The following is a 20,719-nucleotide window of genomic DNA, read 5'->3' as shown; positions in this document are numbered from 1 at the left end:
CTTGCGCCAGAGTTACGTGTTGTTGTGGCAGACTTATGCGAAGTTGTGAAATGCAGTACAGCTGACGCTATACCTCTGTCTTTCACTCTACGAAAGTCTAAGCAATTCTCTCTCGCCTGTTGTGTGTAACCAGGCCATTGCCCCTGTGTGACGACACATTCCGATAAATGCGCAATCCTCTTAGCTCTTGGCTAACCTACTGCCTCTGGCTCTCAGTGATGTGTTGGCAGAAGTGCCAACACCTTGTATTTACAGGAGGCCGAAATGCACGCTAAGCTCACGCAGGATGGCGTGAGGTCTGGAACAGGTCAATGTAATTTAATGTAGCAAATAAAGTACGGAGTTGAAGTAATACTTAACTTTATTCCATAATTGGAATACATAGGTCTGATGGTTCAGGCTTCATTAAATACAGAGCAAAGGATAAATGGCGCCTTGCTAGGTCGTAGCAATTGACGTAGCTGAAGGCTAAGCTATCGTCTCGGCAAATGAGAGCGTATTTGTCAGTGAACCATTGCTCGCTAAGTCGGCTATACAACTGGGGCGAGTGCTAGTACGTCTCTCTAGACCTGCCGTGTGGCGGCGCTCGGTCTGCAATTACTGACAGTGGCGACACGCGGGACCGTCGTATACTACCGGACCGCGGCCGATTTAAAAGCTACCACCTAGCAAGTGTGGTGTCTGGCGGTGACACCACACTCAGCATAGGCAACGAAACTTTGACAATATTCCACGTTTCCAACTCTTTACTATTCTGCGACATTACAATTGTCCGGCACGCCCATGGAGCCACGTCGCCGTGAGGTCAGCTGCCGACGCCTGCTGCACCGGTGGCTGGGAAGCCGTCAGTTGCGATGTCCGTGAGGTCCCGTCATGGACGGACCACGCGCCGTGGGGCCAGGTTGCCGTGAAGTCCAGGCGTCAGTCCCCGGCGACGCCTGTGACCAAGCCGGCCGGGGTGGCCGTGCGGTTTAGACGCTTCAGTCTGGAACCGCGTGACCGCTACGGTCGCAGGTTCGAATCCTGCCTCGGGCATGGATGTGTGTGATGTCCTTAGGTTAGTTAGGTTTAATTAGTTCTAAGTTCTAGGCGACTGATGACCTCAGAAGTTAAGTCGCATAGTGCTCAGAACCATTTGAACCATTTGAACCTGTGACCAAGACTGCTCTGTGGTCGGTCCTGCTGGAAGTTCTCGCTGTAGTTAGTCAGTCATGATGCCGACCCCCAGAGCTGAAGCTGATATCTGGCGGCGAACGGATGACTCCTGCGAGCTGGAACAGACTTCCGGAATCTTCACCTACGAAGATTGAACATTCGGACATGGACCACGTCCGTCCACAGATCCGAACTGCTTCCTAATGGCTTCTGTATGTTGCTGCCTGGGCTCCACTATTTATATCCGACAAGAGGACGTTCTGTACCATCGGTGGCAGCTTCTTGTTATTAGTCCCACAGTATATTGCAGCGTACCTTAGCGTGCTGCCCTCACTTCTCCTTACTCAGCACTCTCCAGGCTTCGCTCGGCGCTCCGTCTGTGTGCGTCCTTGCATCATCCGGTTGGTAGACTGCTGCTGTCAGCAAGGCTATCTGTGACTGCTTACTTCGCAACGCCTTGGTCGCCGGCGTGCATCTGTTTTGCCATTCTCCACTGCGTGAATCAAAAAATGGTTCAAATGGCTCTGAGCACTATGGGACTCAACTGCTGTGATCATAAGTCCCCTATACTTAGAACTACTTAAACCTAACTAACCTAAGTACATCACACACATCCATGCCCGAGGCAGGATTCGAACCTGCGACCGTAGCGGTCGTGCGGTTCCAGACTGTAGCACCTTTAACCGCTCGGCCACTCCGGCCGGCCCACTGCGTGAATCAACGCTTACTACATATGGCCGCAACACCGGAGACTCCCGGCTCAGGCAGGAAACTTGTCCTGCCGTGACGCACGTTCACAAAATGATTTATAATGCAATATGCGTGGAAACATATTCGCTGAAAAACCTTACGAACAACGTGTGCAGGCTGCCTAGCGCAGCATATCGAGCTCAGCTAGATCGGCTTTTCTCGGCTCTCCAGGAACAATTCCAGTTATAGGAATGGCTGATATAGGTCCTGGAATTTCAGACTAAACGTATGTAAAGAAAACATTTTTTTGTCAACAAATTTTTATGAAAATTGGTCAAAACATAAATTTTGGTATTCCATACAGGATTAGCCTTTTCAAATTGTGTAAATCTATCTTTAGCTCTGTGTTCAGCGACATCAGAAATATATAATGTTGTTGTTGTTGTTGTTGTCTTAAGTCCAGAGACTGGTTTGATGCAGCTCCCCGTGCTGCTCTATTCTGTGCAAGCTTCTTCATCTCCCAGTACCTACTGCAACCTACATCCTTCTGGATCTGCTTAGTGTATTCATCTCTTGGTCTCCCTCTACGATTTTTACCCTGCACGCTGCCCTCCAATACTAATTTGGCGATCCCTTGATGCCTCAGAACATGTCCTACCAACCGATCCCTTCTTCAAGTCAAGTTGTGCCACAGACTCCTCTTCTCCCCAATTCTATTCAATACATCCTCATTAGTTATGTGATCTATCCATCTAATCTTCAGCATCCTTCTGTAGCATCACAGTTCGAAAGCTTCTATGCTCTTCTTGTTCAAACTATTTATCGTCAATGTTTCACTTCCATACGTGGCTATATTACATACAAATATTTTCAGAAAGACTTCCTGACAAATAAATACTCGATATTAGCAAATTTCTCTCCTTCACAAATGCTTTTCTTGCCACTGCCAGTCTATATTTTATATCGTCTCTGCTTCGACCATGAGCAGTTATTTTGCTCCCCAAATAACAAAACTCCTTTACTACTTTAAGTTTCTCATTTCCTAATCTAATTCCCTCAGCATCACCCGATTTAATTCTACTGCATTCCATTATCCTCGTTTTGCTTTTGTTGATGTTCATCTTTTATCCTCCTTTCAAGACCCCGCCCATTCCGTTCAACTGCTCTTTCAAGTCCTTTGCTGTCTCCGACAGAATTTCAATGTCATCGGCGAACCTCAAAGATTTTATTTCTTCTCCGTGGATTTTAATACCTTTTTTTGTTTCCTTTACTGCTTGCTCAACATACAGTTTGAATAACATCGGAGAGAGGCTACAAACCTGTCTCACTCCCTTCATAACCACTGCTTCCCTTTCATGTCCCTCGACTCTTATAACTGGCATCTGGTTTCTGTACAAATTGTAAATAGCCTTTCGCTCCTTGTATGTTACCCCTGCCACCTTTACAATCTGAAAGAGAGTATTCTAGTCAACATGTCAAAAGCTTTCTCTAAGTCTACAAATGCTAGAAACGTAGGTTTGCCTTTCCTTAATCTATTTTCTAAGATACGTCGTAGAGACAGTATTGCCTCACGCAATCCAAACTGATCTTCCCCGATGTCGGCTTCTACCAGTTTTTCCATTCGTTTGTAAAGAGTTCGTGTTAGTATTTTTCAGCCGTGGCTTATTAAACTGATAATTCGGTAATAAACCTGCTTTCTTTGGGATTGGAATTATTATATTCTTCTTGAAGTCTGAGGGTATTTCGCCTTTCTCATACATCTTGCTCAAAAGATGGTAGAGTTTTGTCAGGACTGGCTCTCCCAAAGGTGTCAGTAGTTCTAAGGAATGTTGTCTACTCCCGGGGCCTTGTTTCGATTCAGGTCTTTCTGTGCGCTGTCAAACTCTTCACGCAGTATCATATCTCCCAGTTCACCTTCATCTACATCCTCTTCGATATCCAAAAAATTGTCATCAAGTACATCGCCCTTGTATAGACCCTGTATATACTCCTTCCACCATTCTGCTTTCCCTTCTTTGCTTAGAAGTTGGTTTCCATCTGAGCTCTTCATATTCATACAAGTTGTTCTCTTTTCTCCAAACGTCTCTTTAATTTTCCTGTAGGCAGCATCTATCTTACCCCTAGTGAGATAAGCCTCTACATCCTTACATTTGTTCTCTAGCCATCCCTGCTTAGCCATTTTGCACTTCCTGTCGATCTCATTTTTGAGAAGTTTGTATTCCTTTTTGCGTGCTTCATTTACTGCATTTTTATATTTTCTCCTTTCATCAATTTCATTCAGTATTTCTTCGGTTACCCAAGTATTTCTATTAGCCCTCGTCTTTTTACCTACTTGATCCTCTGCTGCCTTCACTACTTCATCCCTTTGAGCTACCCATTCTTCTTCTACTGTATTTCTTGCCCCCATTCTTGTCAATCGTTCCTTAATGCTCTCCCTGTAGCTTTCTACAACCTCTGGTTCTTTCAGTTTATCCAGGTCCCAACTCCTCAAATTCCCACCTTTTTGCAATTTCTTCAGTTTTAATCTACAGTTCATAAGCAAAAGATCGTGGTTAGAGTCCACATCTTTCCCTGGAAATGTCTTACAGTTTAAAACCTGGTTCCTGAATCTCTGTCTTACCATTATATAATCTGTCTGGGACCTTCTAGCATCTGCAGGGTTTTTCCATGTATACAACCTTCTTTCATGATTCTTGAACCAAGTGTTAGCTATGATTAAGTTAAGCTCTGTGCAAAATTCTACCAGGCTGCTTCCTCTTTCATTTTTTACCCCCAACCCATATTCACCTACTACGTTTCCTTCTCTCCGTTCTCCTACTATTGAATTCCAGTCAACAAAGACTATTTAATTTTCGTCTCCCTTCACTATCTGAATAATTTCTTTTATCTCGTCATACATTTCATCAATTTCTTCGTCATCTGCAGAGCCAGTTGGCATATAAACTTGTACTACGGTAGTAGGCGTGGGCTTCGTGTCTATCTTGGCCACAATAATGCGTTCACTATGCTGTTTGTAGTAGCTTACCTGCACTCGTATCATTTTTATTCATTATTAAACCCATTCCTGCATTACCCCTATATGATTTTGTATTAATAATATATAATAGCAAGCAGTTTTTATGCAATTGAGCTAATAATCTGTATAAAAGTTTAGAGAGAAACTTTGAACACCTTTTCCTAGAGAAGCGATTTTCCAAGACTGCGTGCAGCATAAAATAAAACGGTTGAACCTATTTACTTCTACCTTTGACCCCCGAAAAGTGAACAATTTTCTGGGAGCTTATACATGTAATATACGAAATTTGTTAACATTAACTAAGCTTTGTAAAGCCGCAAAGAATGAAAAAAACCAGCAATCTAACTGAAAGTTCGAATTAACACCATATCATTAAATTTAAGGTTTTTCATTATGGTTAGGTATAAGTTCCCATAAATTTGATGTAGTATCGCCTGATGTTTTTTGATTACAGGTAACTCCTGAGGTGCTACGCTGCATGTGATCTACGTACTTCATACTCGCAGGCTTTTGATCTAACCATAACTACTGCCGCTATATTTTAGATTTTCGATAAAAAAAGGAAGTTCAAAGTATGATCAATCATATCCCCCAAACAAATCCTTCGCACGTCTCTTTATTGTCTCAAAAAAAATATGAAAAAATCCAAACTTTGCCTTTTTTATACTTTGCAAATGAGCCTTAACGGATGGTAGACAAACAGCAGTAAGCCGAAAGCTCTGTCTTCACTACAGGGTATGGAAACTCTTCCTGGTGCATTTACACCACTAAAGTCATATAGTGACATCCACTGCTGCCAGCTTATTGGATGGTAACTCACTCAGATGCTCTGAAGATGTCTTTTTATAGCTGCAGTCTGGATAGTAGTGGTGTGCCTGTTTCCTATTATTTGGCATTTTTGTTTTATCGCTTAGAATTTATCTTAGTGTGGTATTTTAGGGGACGTATCATGCGGTCACATTTAGAAAAGTGGTAATTTTTATCACACTGGTCTTCATCCGTGCTATCCTCGTCTTCTGCTACTGAATGTGGTTCATACTCGGTGATGTGCATGGAGAAGTATATGAAGAGACAGGCGATGAAGAATTTAGTGAAGAGGAAGATTTTATTGAAGAAGATAATGTTGTATGAACAGATGACAGTGATTTAGACCTAACTTTGAAGCAGCATATGAGGCAAAAAAGGAATTGGAATAGGAATCCCTGGGTGACCGTAGAACAAATCAGAAGAGTCTACTCATGTTGCGTGTAAAGTACACTTAGAATTATGGTAAATATAATAACTTGTGTCTAGTGCATAACCTAAGTAATCACATCTTTCCCAAAAACGTTTTGAGCAATAAATCATTTTGCACTTGTTTTGTATATAACGTATCACTATCGATCTAGTTATTGCAATTAACTAGTGGATAACCTATAAATTGTGACTTTCCTTTAAAAAGTTTGGAGTAGCAAAATTTTGTAACAATGTAACATTTTTTTATCCCTTTTGGGTTCTGGGGATAAGAGGTACTCACCGTAAAGAGCACCTACGGACCCTGGGTCTCTTTTTATGTCCGTGTAATATAATTTTCTTACCTGCAATTTATCTTATTGCACAGCTTTAACATATATATAACAGTAAACGGAGGATACCCTAAGTATCCACTACCACTGATGCTAAAGTACCTCACGGAGAACGTACACTTTGGCAAAAGTATCAGTAATTCACTGTCGAACTCACTCAACTCACAAATACTAGGGTAGGTGAAAAATTGTAAGGGTATCAAATGGAATGAAATCGTGTGGAAACCAGGTAGCAGACGTTTTTTTGTTCATTGATAGGATACTTGGAATGTGCACGGAAGGAGATACTCAGAAAATTATTCTTCCTGTGATCCTTTCGCGAATGGAACGGGAGGAAACCCTAACTATGTGGTGCAGGGGAAGTAATCACGGCCACAGTATTTATAGTAGTTTATAGAGTGCAGGTGTAGATGTGGATGTGTATCTGGAATTTCTCTGCAGGCAATGAAAATTTCAACGTCAGAAATGAAAGTAAATAACGAACGTTCATCTATTGTGCATCTACAAGATGAACGCGTAATTAAATTTGTAGGTAATTCGAGGGAAGAGTGCGAAATCTACTGAACGGATCTGCCACATCCGACACAATAACGTTTCTAAGCAGTCTGGGCGTCGAGTGGAACTGAACTTGGATGACAGATATGGGTGTGTCATTCCACGCTGCTCCATCTCTATGCAGTGGCTCGCTACCCATGGCTAGGTGTTACTACTTAGTGGACTGTCATTCTCAGAATCACTGTTGTTCTAGTCTCAAGTGTCCTCTCGCTGCGACAATCACAATCATTATTTTTATCTCGCTTCCCCCGCAAAGCGACGCCAGTGTCTTACCCACAGTGCAACGTGGATTCCGGATTTCAACGTAACGCTCAAGCTGAGAATTTGTACCCTGACTGCTATTTAAAGGAGAGTACTGATGATTACACAGGTTTCAGCCAAAATGTACAACAGTAGCCTCCGTCAGAGTAGTTGTGACACGACAGCGAGTGCACAAGTTGGTGTTGACCCGCTGCGCGTAGGGTAGCTGTCGCCCCTCCCTGAGGCCGTATCAAACGGCGTGTATTGCCGCCACCCACACAGCGAAGACAACCAATACAAAGCCTGCGAGGGTTGTGTGTAAAATTTTATGCGTCGTTGGCGCGGGATGCATCTCGCCGACAGCCCTCGGCCCAGAGGCACCGGGCCGTTACGCTGTGACGCGGTGAAAGCGATACTGGCGCGAGGATATTCTGTGGTAGAGGAGCTAGCGAAAGCGCCACCGTTACACTGCCCCCCGTGAGTTAGAGAATAATTGTAACAGTCCGCGGAAATCTAAAACTGTTATCATGCAAACGCAATATTTTATCACTGTAGTGCCGGGTAATACTTGAAACCAGCGCCAATGAAATTGGTCCTACACATGGATGCACGATTGCGACCGATACACAAGTTGATAAAGCGATGGTCATCATCATCACAGCAACAGCAGCAGCAGCCGTATACCTCCTCGAACATAATGTACAGGGCTATTACAAATGATTGAAGCGATTTCATAAATTCACTGTAGCTCCATTCATTGACATATGGTCACGACACACTACAGATACGTAGAAAAACTCATAAAGTTTTGTTCGGCTGAAGCCGCACTTCAGGTTTCTGCCGCCAGAGTGCTCGAGAGCGCAGTGAGACAAAATGGCGACAGAAGCCGAGAAAGCGTATGTCGTGCTTGAAATGCACTCACAACAGTCAGTCATAACAGTGCAACGACATTTCAGGACGAAGTTCAACAAAGATCCACCAACTGCTAACTCCATTCGACGATGGTATGCGCAGTTTAAAGCTTCTGGATGCCTCTGTAAGGGGAAATCAACGGGTCGGCCTGCAGTGAGCGAAGAAACGGTTGAGCGCGTGCGGGCAAGTATCACGCGTATCCCGCGGAAGTCGACGAATAAAGCAAGCAGGGAGCTAAACGAACCACAGCCGACGGTTTGGAAAATCTTACGGAAGAGGCTAAAGCAGAAGCCTTACCGTTTACAATTGCTACAAGCCCTGACACCCGATGACAAAATTAAACGCTTTGAATTTACTGCGCGTTTGCAACAGCTCATGGAAAAGGATGCGTTCAGTGCGAAACTTGTTTTCAGTGATGAAGTGATGGGGTTATGTGAAAGATTCAGTGTTTAAACCTCCTCTACCAAGAAACGTGCCAGAACTGCGAGCTCGCAGACATGCTGCGCCGAGTGTGGGAGGAACTTGATTATCGGCTTTATGTCTGCCGAATCACTATTGGGGCACATATCGAACATTTGTGAATGCCTAAAAAAACTTTTTGAGTTTTTGTACGTGTGTGCAAAGCATTGTGAAAATATCTCAAATAATAAAGTTATTGTAGAGCTGTGAAATCGCTTCAATCATTTGTAATAACCCTGTATAACATCCACTGTTTGTGGCAACGAATTCTCTCCCGACGGAGTCCTTGAATAAAATGTTGTCGGTCTACTTGCCCCTTCATATCCGTTTAAAGTCCCGAATTTTCAAAGATTACCTCCATCATTGTCGTCAGAGGCTAAGTGTGATTGTCGTTGAACTTTTTTTCTACGAGGGCTGGAACTTAAATAGAGGCAACAATTTATTCACAAACGATACAAAAGAGTTACATGTTTGCACCAGTTACTGTCCTTCAAAGTAGTCACCAGCGTTGTGTAGAACCCGTTGCCAGCGATCTGGAGGGCGTAGTGCACCGTTAGCAGTGCCTGTTCTGTTGATGGTGCGAATGGAGCGGTCTAAAGTTAAGGTGATGCTCGTGTACGACTGTGGTGGTGTTATCCTAACGCATTACGTTCCTCCACGGCAGACCGTCAATGCACAGTGTTACTGTTCGTTTTTGGAGCATCACCTTCAGACCAGCCTTGCGAAAGACGCCGAGACACTTACTGAGCAACCCACCCACCATTTTGCACGACAATGCGCGGGCGCATACAGCGCAAGCTGTGGCTGCTCTGTTCGGTCGATGGGACTAGGAAGTACTGTGCGATCCACCATACTCCCCGGACTTAAGTCCTTGTGACTTTGATTTGATTCCGAAGATGAAGTAACCACTTCGTAGCATTCGCATCAGAACTGTTCCAGAGATTCGACAGGCACTAGACCACTCCATTCACACCATCAATAGAACAGGCTCTGCTAACGGTATACTACGCCTTCTACATCGCTGGCAACGGATTCTACACAACGCTGGTGACTACTTTAAAGAACATTAACAGGTGCAAACATGTAACTCTTTTCTATCTGTTATGAATAAATAGTTGCCACTATTTAAGTTCCAAACCTCGTATTTTTCTATGTTGTTGTTTCAATTCCTCATGAAGGGGGCAGGCTGGCAGCGGATGAAAACCGCTCTTTAGTCAAAGATTATGTATACTTAAAGTTGCAGTCTACCAAAACTACGTTTAGTTACTTTTGGTGTAGTACAGAAGTGACGTAGTAGATGGTAGGATTACCGCTGGTATTTGTAGCATTGGTAGGGAAACAAACAAAATTAATGTATGAAACAGAAACTGGAAGCCGACGAATTGTTTTTGTTTTCTTTGTTTGTTTTCCACATAATTAGAACTGCCCATCGTTCAATGCTAGTCCATTATGTATCTTATACACTCATCTAATATAAAGTGCATTTTATAAGTGATAAAAATTAGTTACTAGGGTAACGTCCGTCCTTGTGTGTAACGAAAGCAATTGCTATTGATTCAAGTACTATTTAAATGCTCCAACATAAAACATATATATAATTAGTGTTGTTGTTTTGTTATCAGTAGAACGTTCTTCAACAAACATTAAGACAAGAGTTGCCTGTTACTCTTCATAAGTGCAGGAAATGTATATAAATAACAGAAACAAGTTTTAAATAAGCGTTAATATGTTGTTCTGTGGCATTCTTAATTTACCTTTTCATTTCTTTAATTTTCTTTGGAAATTTCGGTTACTGGCGCTATGTAATATACACGTATTATTTTATTTTAATTTTGACTGTAACATCTCCCTGTTTCACGTTACAAATCAACAATTTTCGAATGAAACCTGAATGGAACGTCGACAGTTATAATTTTTCTATGAATAATCTTTATTTTTAAGCCACAGACAGGAGGATTCCTACGTAGAATACAAATGTTCCGAGGTTAGATGGACATTTATATATCCTTTTTCCACATAGTTCACCGCTTCCAGTTTCTACGAGAATATGGTAAGACACTGATTACGTATGCAACCAAAGCGCTCGAAATGAGGTAAAGTCCCATAGGTATGTAACACACTTAATGTACAGGTAATGCGGCTACGATCTTAACCGGCAAAGGCTACTAGATAAAATACCGTAGTCTACACTTATCACAGTCTACAGTACGCGACGGTAGTTTTTCAACTCTACATATATGTATTTTAAAGATGGTTTAAGTATATAAAATGAATACACCAACAGATAATTTTGTAAATCCACATTGGCGAAAAGAATGTACGATTTTTGCATAAAGCAAATGACAATAGACGACATTTCTCTAAAAAAACAATAGACGAAAAACATCGGTAGTTTTTAAAACTTGTTTGAATATTTTATAGTTTAGTTTGAATGGGGACTCTGACCATACTTTATTGGTTATGAATTGTCGATTAAAACTGAAGGAACTGCAAAAAGGTACGATTTAAGGAGATGGGACCTGGATAAGCTCAAAGAACCACAAGTTGTAGAGAGTTTCAGAGAGATCATTAGGAAACGGTGGCCAAGAACAGGTGAAAGAAATACAACAGAAGAAGTATGGATAGCTTTAAGAGATGAAATATTGAAGGCAGCAGAGGATCAGGTAGGCAAAAAGACGAGTGCTAGTAGAAATCCTTGGGTAACACAAGAGATATTGAATTTAACTGATTAAAGAAGAAGATATAAAAAAGCTGTAAATGAAGCAGGCGAAAAGAAATACATACGTCTAAAAATGAGATCTACAGGAAGTGAAAATGGTTAAGCATGGATGCATGGATGGCTAGAGGACAAATGTAAGGATATAGAAGCACGTATCACTAGGGGTAAGATAGATACTGCCTACAGGAAAATTAAAGAGACCTTTGAAGAAAAGAGAATCACTTGTATGAACATCAAGAGCTCAGATGGAAAACTAGTTCTAAGCAAAACAGGGCAAGCGGGAAGGTGGAAGGAGTATGTAGAGGGTCTATATACGGCGATGTACTTGAAGGCAATATGATAGAAATGGAAGAGGACGTAGATGAAGATGAAATGGGAGTTACGATACTAAGTAAGAATTTGTCAGGGCACTGAAAGACCTAAGCCAAAACAAGGCCCCGGGAGTAGACAGAACTACTGATAGCCTTTGGAGAGCCGGGCATGACAAAACTCTTCCATCTGATGAGGAACATGTATGAGACAAGCGAAATACCTTCAGACTTCAAGAAGAATATCATAAATCCAACCCTAAAGAAAGAAGGTGTCGACGGGTGATTGCCGTACTATCAGTTTAAATAAGTCGTAGTTGCAAAGTACTAACACATGAGGCAATACTGACCCTAGGTCTTATCTTAGGAGATAGGTTAAGGAAAGGCAAACCTGCCTTTCTAGTATTTGTAGTCTTAGAAAAAGCTTTTGACAATGTTGACTAGAATATTCTCTTTCAAATTCTGTAGGTGGCAAGTGTAAAACACGGGGAGCGAAAGGTTACTTACAACTGCTACAGAAACCAGATTGCAGTTATAAGAGTCGAGGGGCACGAGAGGGAAGCAGTGCTTGAGAAGCGAGTCTGTGTAGCCTATCCCCGATGTTACTCAATCCGTATATTGAGCAAGTAGTAAGGAAAATAAAAGAAAAATTTCGAGAAGGAATTAAAATCCATAGAGAAGAAATAAAAACTTTGAGGTTAGCCGATGACATTGTAATTCAGTCAGAGACAGTAAAGGACTTGGAAGAGCATTTGATCGGAATGGACAGTGTCTTGAAAGGAGGATATAAGATGAACATTAAGAAAAGCAAAACGAGGATAATGGAATGTAGTCGGGTGATGCTGAGGAAATTAGATTAGGAAATGAGACACTTAGAGCTGTAAAAGAGTATTGCTATTTGGGGAGCAAAATAACTGATGATGGTCGAAGAAGAAAGAACATAAAATGTAGACTCGCTATGGTAGGGGAAGAGTTTCTGAAGAAGAGAAATTTGTTAACATCGAGTATAGATTTAAGTGTCAGGAAGTCTTTCCTGAAAGTATTTGTATGAAGTGTAGCCAGGTATGGAAGTTAAACATGGATGATAAACAATGCAAACAAGAAGAGGATGGATGCTTTCGAAATACAGTGCTCCGTAATAATGCTGAAGATTAGATGGGTAGAACACGTAACTAATGAGAAGGCACTGAAAAGAATTGGGAGAAGAGAAATTTGTACCACAACTTGACTAGAACAAGGGATCGGTCGGTAGGATGCGATCTGAGGCATAAAGGGTCTCCAATTTAGTGTTCAAGCGTGGTCGGTAAAAATCGCAGAGGGAGACCAAGATATGGATACACTGAGCAGATTCATAAGGGTGTAGGTTGCAGTAGTTATTCGAAGATGAAGAGACTTACACAGGAGAGAGTAGCATGGAGAGCTGCATCAAACCAGTGTCTGGACTGAAGACCACAACAACAACATAGTCATTGATGAATGTGAATGTTACGACGATGGTATAACGGTGCTGCTGATACGTGAAAATAAATATCAAGATAAGGGTGCAATGTTGAGTATGACTATGAGACCCTGCAGAATCACAGTTAACGACTAAACGTCAGAAAGGTGAATGAAGGGAGAGAAAGTCGATGGATGGCGTGAAGGTGAGTGTTGCGACTAAGGTTGGAAAGGGGGAAAACTTGGGTCGGATTTCTTTGTAGGGAAGTAGAAGTTGGTTGAAATTTCAGCAACAGAGCATTAGGCATGAGAGAGCAAAGGTTTACTGGCGCAGTAGGCTAGCTGGACTGGTTATTAGTGGTTCGAAAGTTGGGTGTTGGGAATGGGTGTTATGATAAATTATCGTGTTATGATAAATGTATCGAATTCGAAGACGAGCTAGGAAGAGCAGAACGTGTGGGAAGTGGATGAGTGGTGCAAGATGCAAACTGAGGAGGATAGGCAGATATGGAAGGTGAGGTGGTATACAGGTACTTCAAGGACTTCAGGGGTCTTAGAGAATTCAGGAGAGGCAGAGATCCAGGCATAGTTGGCGTATGTGAAAATGGGGCAGATGAGGGATTTATAGGTGAAACATAGAACCCGCAAGGGCTTCCATTTCTGTCCCCAGACGATGGCAAAAGGCTGGTTTGATTACGTCATGATGACATCACGGAAACGACGACGCGTACTGTGGCGGCGCACTCTTTGTTTATTGATTATGTTTATCCTCTCTGTACAGCTTTGCTTGCAGCGCCATCACTCGCATACATTCACTCCTGCGTGCATAACCGGTTATTTTTACATTAATATCAACTGATTCCCTGATCACAGTCTCACAATAGTTTTGATGCGAGAATTCTCGTGGTTTCAAACAAAATCTTATATTGATTTAACAGGCTGTGCTGGACTATCGCTGCACAAGATACTCAACAGGTACTCTATAGCCAATGCAAGACTGCTCCCGAACGCGACAGAACAACCTACAGACACCCGAAAGAATGCCTCCTTTTCTTCCTAGAAATCCTAAGCACCATTCATAATGAAATCCTTCACACGGGTTACCAAGCTGAGCCGTGTAAAACCTCTCGAATCCTCCTCTTTTTCAAACCTAATAAATCTGCCACTGACGTCGCCTTCTACAGCCCCATCAGCCTCTCATCCATGTTTAGCAAGGTTTTTGAGCCCATACTATGCCGACGTATTCATAAACATAAAAAGCTTCTATCACTATTTTCCACCAATATGGCTTCCGTCCCAGTTTCTCCTCGGGCAGCGGGCTTTTATCAATTAATCTAAGTGCTTGTCTTTCTGTGTTGATTCTGGCCTACGGCCTCCGATTTTAGTCTGATTTTTTAGTGTGTTTCTCGGTGGTTGGCTTTTCCTTTTTTGTCTCTATGGTCGGCCAGCCACTGTCACACTGTGTGATTTGAACTCGTTTTGTCTTATCTCTGTCTGAGTCTTTCTTGTCCTGTGCCGTCTGCCGTCTTTTCTGTTGTTCGTTTTTTTATTCTCTGTGGGTGTTTTTGGTTTTTGGGAAAAGGGACCGATGACCGTAGCAGTCTGGTCCCTTTAATCCCCCAAACCGACCGACCGACCATCTCCTGTACCCTTTTCGTCTTCTATAACACCAAATCAAAAACCGCAAATCCGCAATTTTCTTCACCTTTGGTCTTTAAAAGCATGTGAACGTGTATGGCATTCCGGTCTCCTCTTTAAGCTCCAGATCTGTGCACTTGCTGTAAACTATGTCTGTCTCATCGTATTCTTTCTCTCTAACCGCCTGTCTGACATGCAACTTCCATACGCCAAAGCTCTCTCCTCTTGTTCATCTCCTACAGTATGCCGATGACACCACCTTCCTCCTCACCCACCCCACGCCCAAGAAATCCAAATGATTCCTCCAGCACTACCTCAATCACTTCACCTCCTGCTACAACCAATGGCTCCTGAAAATAAACCCCACCAGGCCGAACCACCCATAGCTTCCTCCCCATGAATTTTACCTACCATTTACTATGTCCTATGCGGTTAGCTAGAACACTAAAATACCTCCTACTCACAACCTCCTAACCATTCAACAGAAAGCCCACAATAGACTAAAATTACTAAAACTAATAACCTACCGAACGTGAGGATTATACCCTATCTTCTACCAATTTATAAAATTCTCCACCCTCCTCTTCTCTCTTGTACACCTCTGCGTCTCCTACTTTACCCGTCTCCTACTACACTACCCACCTGGTAGATCGGTAGATCCACCTCCCCCCCCCCCCCACCCCGCGCACGCCCTGCTCACTGATCCTGGTACTTACCAGTGCCTCTACACTTACATTTCTCCAACACTACACTTCCACGACCTCTTCCAAAGAAAAGTTAATCGCCTTCCCTTTTGTTTCAGTTATCTGTCTTATGACAGGTTTGATGCGACCCATTACGAATTCGTCTCCTAACCTTTTCACCTCAGCGTATCACTTGCAACCTAAGTCCTCAATTACGTGCTGGATGTATCCTAGTCTCTGTGGACTTTTACAGTTCTTACCCTCTCCAGTTCCCTGTACTCCTTTCCTCGCCTACAGAGAACCTCCGCATTACTTACCTCAACATTCTTCCTTAGCATCACTTCTTCTATTCTTCTTTACCTGTTTTCCCGAAGTCTATGTCTCACTATCATACTATTCTGTGCTCCAAACGTACATCCCTGGAAATTTCTTCCTAAAACTAAGGCCTATGTTTGATACCAGCAGACTCCTCATGCCCAGGAATGCGCTTTCTGCCAATGTTAGTCTCTTTTTTGACTTGTTCCACCTTCATACACTCATGGAAATTGAAATAAGAACACCGTGAATTCATTGTCCCAGGAAGTGGAAACTTTATTGACACATTCCTGGGGTCAGATACATCACATGATCACACTGACAGAACCACAGGCACATAGACACAGGCAACAGAGCATGCACAATGTCGGCACTAGTACAGTGTATATCCACCTTTCGCAGCAATGCAGGCTGCTATTCTCCCATGGAGACGATCGTAGAGATGCTGGATGTAGTCCTGTGGAACGGCTTGCCATGCCATTTCCAACTGGCGCCTCAGTTGGATCAGCGTTCGTGCTGGACGTGCAGACCGCGTGAGACGACGCTTCATCCAGTCCCAAACATGCTCAATGGGGGACAGATCCGGAGATCTTGCTGGCCAGGGTAGTTGACTTACACCTTCTAGAGCACGTTGGGTGGCACGGGATACATGCGGACGTGCATTGTCCTGTTGGAACAGCAAGTTCCCTTGCCGGTCTAGGAATGGTAGAACGATGGGTTCGATGACGGTTTGGATGTACCGTGCACTATTCAGTGTCCCCTCGACGATCACCAGTGGTGTACGGCCAGTGTAGGAGATCACTCCCCACACCATGATGCCGGGTGTTGGCCCTGTGTGCCTTGGTCGTATGCAGTCCTGATTGTGGCGCTCACCTGCACGGCGCCAAACACGCATACGACCATCATTGGCACCAAGGCAGAAGCGACTCTCATCGCTGAAGACGACACGTCTCCATTCGTCCCTCCATTCACGCCTGTCGCGACACCACTGGAGGCGGGCTGCACGATGTTGGGGCGTGAGCGGAAGACGGCCTAACGGTGTGCGGGACCGTTGCCCAGCTTCATGGAGACGGTTGCGAATGGTCCTCGCCGATACCCCAGGAGCAACAGTGTCCCTAATTTGCTGGGAAGTGGCGGTGCGGTCCCCTACGGCACTGCGTAGGATCCTACGGTCTTGGCGTGCATCCGTGCGTCGCTGCGGTCCGGTCCCAGGTCGACGGGCACGTGTACCTTCCGCCGACCACTGGCGACAACATCGATGTACTGTGGAGACCTCACGCCCCACGTGTTGAGCAATTCGGCGGCACGTCCACCCGGCCTCCCGCATGCCCACTATACGCCCTCGCTCAAAGTCCGTCAACTGCACATACGGTTCACGTCCACGCTGTCGCGGCATGCTACCAGTGTTAAAGACTGCGATGGAGCTCCGTATGCCACGGCAAACTGGCTGACACTGACGGCGGCGGTGCACAAATGCTGCGCAGCTAGCGCCATTCGACGGCCAACACCGCGGTTCCTGGTGTGTCCGCTGTGCCGTGCGTGTGATCATTGCTTGTACAGCCCTCTCGCAGTGTCCGGAGCAAGTATGGTGGGTCTGACACACCGGTGTCAATGTGTTCTTTTTTCCATTTCCAGGAGTGTATTTTCTCCGTCCGTCATTGCTTATTTTGCTACCTAAGCAACAGAATTCCTTAACTTTACCTACTTCATGATCACCAGTTAGGATGTTATGTTTCTCGCTGTTCCATTTCTGCTACTTCTCGTTACTTCCATATTTCTTCAAAAATGGTTCAAATGGCTCTGAGCACTATGGGACTTAACTGCTGAGGTCATCAGTCCCCTAGAACTTAGAACTACTTAAACCTAACTAACCCAAGGGCATCACACACATCTATGCTCGAGGCAGGATTCGAACCTGCGACCGTAGCGGTCACGCGGTTCCAGACTGTAGTGCCTAGAATCGCTCGGCCACACCGGCCGGCCATATATCTTCGATTTACTCTCAATCGATATTGTGTACTGTTGAATCGATTCAAAAGATCCTGTAATTCTTCCTCACTTTCACTGAAGGTACCAATGTCATCAGCGATTTTTAACACTGATATCCTATCACCTTGAATTTTAATCCCACTCTTGAACATTTATTTTCGCCAATGCTTCTTCGACGTATAGATTGAAGAACAGGGGGGAAGAATACATCTTACGCTCTTTTTAATCATTGCATTTTGTTCTTAGTCTTACACTCATATTGTTCCCTTCCATTATTAACCTCAGCGTTAGAACTGCCTCTCTGATGCCTTTATCTATCCTAAAGCCAAACTGATCATCTAAATGATCCTCAATCTTCTTTTCCATTCTTCTGTATATTATTCTTGTCAGCAACATGGATACAAGAGCTCTTAAGTTGATTGTTCGATAATTCTCTTACATGCAGGTTCCTGCAGTCTTGGTAATTGTGTGGATGTATTTCTGAAAGTTTCATAGTACTCGTATATCGCCGGTCTCATACATTCTACACGCCAACGTGAAAATAGTTTTGTTGACGCTTCTCCCACCGATTTTAGAGATTCCGATGGAATGTTATGTATACTTTCTGCCTTTTTTATTTTAAGTCTTCGAAAGCTCTTCTAAATTCTGATTCTAATACTGGATCCCCTGTCTGTTCCTTTAACCGACCATGAAATCTGCCCTGTTATTTACCCTCTCCTTGGCAGATGTCACTTCGCCTATCCACTCACTTTCTATTGTTGTGAGACAATAAAACGCCTATACCGGTCCTTATGATTTTATTTATTTTGTTACAGCCAGTTTCGGTGCTACAATGCACCATCTTCAGGCTGTAGTTGATGCGGAAGGGGTTGAACGATCGCTATGTACATCGCATCAGTGGCCGGCATAACGGGATACGCATATAATCTGAAAACTTGTGTCAGCACTCTAACTTGAACTATCTATTGGTTCTGAACCACATCTCTCTCCACTCTTCCCAAATCCCTCCTCCCAACATTAATTCACGCAAGCTCCCTCCTACACTCTACCATGAATCCTACGTTTCCATAATACCCTCATCCGTCACAGTTGACATCGACTTATCACATCACTTATTTACTTATCTATTTCAGTCAGTTGAAACGTCTGCTTTCCACCTGTTCAATTATACAGCTGTCCATGTGTTTTTATATATTCGTGTGCAACTCTAATTTTCCATTCGTCTAATTAATCAACAAAACAACCTTTTACATTTTAACCTACGCAGCTAAAAATCTGTCTTTTTATTGAGCTAGACATTCGTCTTGGTCAACCGCAATGTACAGTTTTTGTACTACGTTTTAAAATTTTATCTCTCGTGTGGCTGTATCCACTGACTGCCCACACCCGCCCGTATGGGGCGACAGGAATGAAACAACAATAAAGAGAGAGAGAGAGAGAAATTCCAGTACTTCAGGAAACGCTGGTGTTCAACTCCGTGGTTGACTATATTGACTGTAGTCAATCGTTGTGTTGAGTATCAGCTTCACCTGAAGTACTGGAATCTGATTACGCAACTTTACTTTTTCGAGGTGATAGTCTTTTATGACAAGCCCTGCTCACAAATAATAACTAACGGGGCGACAGTTTGTTTACATTCCAATGCGTTGCTGTGCTTGACGGAGAAGCGCCTAGCTTACAGCTCACACGCTCTTTCCGCAGCGCTGTTGCCGGCTGTACGTACATATCGGCCAGTTTGCGCCTGCCACAGAGACCTAAATCCGGGGGCATCCGCAGCGCCGGTTTGTTACCGCCACTCCACTTTAAACCTGAAATAATGAAGTATTGTGGCTTTGGCGCGCTCGGCTTTGATGCCGCCGGTTGTTATTACGCACACCGCAGCTCTGGTGTGGGAGTGTGGCGAACACCCCCCTACTATCCTCCCTTCCCCCCACACCCCACCCAATAAGCCCCGCCTGCGGGGAATTACCGGAGCTGCGCTCTCGTAAATCACGAGATGGCCGCGCGGCAGGCTGGCCGCGATCGATTGTTATCGCTGCTTATGCCGCGCTACGCGATTGGAACCGCTGCACGAACAAGCTGCGTTGTTCAGTCTGGTGCTTCACGGATCATAGTCCACATCGGGCAATTACTTTTCCCACCCTCATATCTCGGTTTGTGTTTCCATTGCTCTTTGCCAATAAAAGGTTAAGCACATGGAAGGGATGGTTCGACGTAAGAATCAGAGGCGTATACGCAACATACCGTGACTCCGATGGAAGCACGTAGGTATCGACATGAAGTCAAGCGATTAGTGCGGCATTTATGTCTTTCTGACGTGGTTGAACATACGGAAACGTGAACCACGGTGATGTCATTATCAAATGCGTCCCAAAAGGACCTAGGTGCTTTTATTCTTTTCTTGGCTGCCGAAGGACAAACACTTGTAGACGTCCATCGGAGAATGAATAATGAGTATGGTGCAAAAAAAGGTTAAGGAAAACCACGTTGTCGAATGTTGCGCCAAGTTACGTGCTGGTCGTGGTTCAACACACGTGCAGGCCAGCCTCATTTATTACAAAGTGTAGACACACGAGCAGCCACCCTATAATCCTGACCTCTTCCCAAGCGAATACCGCGCCCTTGGGTCCTTACAAATGTCCTTAAATGGTTGACGATTCCTATCGTGGGAGGATGTGCAGCAGGCAGTTACGGACATCTTACGCAGCAGGACACGGTGGTTATCAAACGGGTACTTTCAACCTGGTACGTCGGAGGGATGGTTGCCTCAGTGCTCACGGCAATTTTGTCTGATTCGCATACCGATTCCGACTGTACGGTCTTCGAACGGAAACTTTTAGATTGTTCCTTATACACTACTGGCCATTGAAATTGCTACACCAAGAAGAAATGCAGATGATAAACGGGTATTCATTGGACAAATATATTATACTAGAACTGACATGTGATTACATTTTCACGCAATTTGGGTGCATTGATCCTGACAAATCAGTACCCAGAACAACCACCTCTGACTTTAATAACGGCCTTTATACGCC

This window comes from Schistocerca cancellata, chromosome 5 (assembly GCF_023864275.1).
Source record: "Schistocerca cancellata isolate TAMUIC-IGC-003103 chromosome 5, iqSchCanc2.1, whole genome shotgun sequence".
In the NCBI taxonomy this organism is placed as follows: Eukaryota; Metazoa; Arthropoda; class Insecta; order Orthoptera; family Acrididae; genus Schistocerca; species Schistocerca cancellata.
The sequence above is the reverse complement of the archived record's forward strand: the minus strand, read 5'-3'. Positions refer to the sequence as shown.